Below are 2500 nucleotides of genomic sequence, written 5' to 3'. Positions count from 1 at the left end.
AGCACCTTCATAACCCTCTCTTAACCCTCTAATTACACTCTCCTCACATCTCAAAACTCACATCACCCACTCTCAGCCCTTTCATGACCCCAGTAACCCTCTCCTACCATCTAATAACCTTCATAGCACCTTCATAACCCTCTCTTAACCCTCTAATTACACTCTCCTCACATCTCAAAACTCACATCACCCACTCTCAGCCCTTTTATGACCCCAGTAACCCTCTCCTACCATCTAATAACCTTCATAGCACCTTCATAACCCTCTCTTAACCCTCTAATTACACTCTCCTCACATCTCAAAACTCACATCACCCACTCTCAGCCCTTTCATAACCCCAGTAACCCTCTCCTACCATCTAATAACCATCATAGCACCTTCGCAACCCTCCCATAACATCTATTAACCTTCATAGCACCTTCACAACCCTCCCATAACATCTATTAACCTTCATAGCACCTTCACAACCCTCCCATAACATCTATTAACCTTCATAGCACCTTCACAACCCTCCCATAACATCTATTAACCTTCATAGCACCTTCACAACCCTCCCATAACATCTAATAACCTTCATAGCACCTTCATAACCCTCCCATAACATCTAATAACCATCATAGCACCTTCATAACCCTCTCATAACATCTAATAACTTTCAAATCACATTAAAAACCCTCTCTTTACATCTAATAATCTTCATAGCACACACACACACACACACACACACACACACACACACTGTAAACACTCCTGTCTGAGATCATGACTTGCAAATTTTTGTGGTTGCTTACACAGATGTAGCTCACTGTGTGTGAGTGTGCATGTGCGTGTGTGTGTGTGTGTGTGTGTGTGTGTGTGTGTGTGTGTGTGTGTGTGAGTGTGAGTGTGTGATGATGTGTGTGAGTGTTTGTGTGTGAGTGTGTGATGGTGTGTGTGAGTGTGTGATGGTGTGTATGTGTGAGTATGTGTGTGTGTTTATGTGTGTGTGTTTGTAATGGGGCGTGTAATTGTGTGTGTGTGAGTGTGTGTGTGTATGTGTGTGTGTTTGTGATGGGGTGTGTGATGGTGTGTGATGGACACACACACACACACTTACTGGCCTCCATCACCCGCATGTCTGTCTGTCTCTGTGGGTGAGTCTGTCCAGTAACACACAGAAAATAAGTTAATTGGAATTCCACACAATTCCACATAACTTTCTCACACACACACACACACACACACACACACACACACACACACACACACACACACACACACACACACACACACACACACACACACACACACACACACAGACACACTCTCTCTCTCTCTCTCTCACACACACACACACACACACACACACACACACACACACACACACACACAGTCACTCAGTTTGTGGAGAATGGGTTCCTGTGTGAAAATTACGACAAGTATGACAAAAAACACCATGTGAGAATGTGTGTGTATCTGTGTGTATGAGTGTGTGTGTGTGTGTGTGTGTGTGTGTGTGTGTATGTATGTGTGTGTGCGCGCGCGTGTGTGTGTGTATGAGTGCGTGTGTGTGTATGAGTTTGTGAGTGTGTGTGTGTGTATCTGTGTGTATGAGTGTGTGTGTGTGTGTATGTATGTGTGTGTGCGCGCGCGCGTGTGTGTGTATGAGTGCGTGTGTGACGGATAGCTGGGTGTTTAGTTATTTTGAGCTGATTGTTTGGCCGCTTGTCTGGCCGAGTCTGGAAACCTCGTTAGCCTCGTTAGTGTGATTATAATTAGGGCCACTGGCTGCTCAGGAATGTGCACTGATTGGTTGTGATTGGCTGATTAACCCTGCGTCCATCAGCACTGACCTTTAGACACTGGCCTATTAAAAAGGTGGGAAAAATTCTCACTCCTGTCCAGCCAATCAGCAGCTCCGCCAATCAGATCTAATGGGCTGTCATGATATCAGTATCGATCCCGAACGGTGGGAATATTTCAGATCGTTCCAGCTCATGCAACATCGCCAGTTTTCCAATCTGAATATTTTATTCATCTCTTTTTAACCAAGTTTATTCCTCAGAAAAAGTTGCTGAACTAAAACAATTTTGAAAATTTAATTTCAGAAAAGCTTAATTAACATTCTGACACAGTCTAACTAGCACGTGCAGTCAAATGAAGAATTCTGAAGTTTCTTCTTCAAATTTATGAAGCTGAACTTTATTTTGAGTTTTATTTCTTCCACCGAAGCTCGTGATCAGACTCTTAGGTGGGTTTGGTCTGATTATCAGAGGCTTTTGACCAAATGACGAACGTGACAAATACTAAAAATTCAGATAAAACGGAAAAATTTCAAAAATCTTTTCACTTAAATTGTTTCACTCATATAATTTGTAATAAAATTGAACTGCATTAGAATAAAAAATGCGAATTAAGCTCATTTTCGCTGGTGCTCTTTACATTTTGGACCCTGTCATATATTTGGATTATGGCTGTATTAATTTTGTTTCCAAAGAAATTTAGAAATTTCACACTTTAA

At 42.1% G+C, this 2500-nt stretch overlaps 1 protein-coding gene across 1 annotated transcript in view; it reads left to right on the top strand.

Moving 5' to 3' along the window:
• The window catches only part of ephb4b (eph receptor B4b), a 52978-nt gene that overhangs the window by 14063 nt on the left and 36415 nt on the right, over positions 1-2500 (top strand). The window lies entirely within an intron of this gene.

Source organism: Pygocentrus nattereri, chromosome 9, assembly GCF_015220715.1.
Source record: "Pygocentrus nattereri isolate fPygNat1 chromosome 9, fPygNat1.pri, whole genome shotgun sequence".
NCBI classification, from domain to species: domain Eukaryota; kingdom Metazoa; phylum Chordata; class Actinopteri; order Characiformes; family Serrasalmidae; genus Pygocentrus; species Pygocentrus nattereri.
Note: the sequence above shows the minus strand (reverse complement) of the source record. Positions and strands in the feature narration are given on the sequence as shown.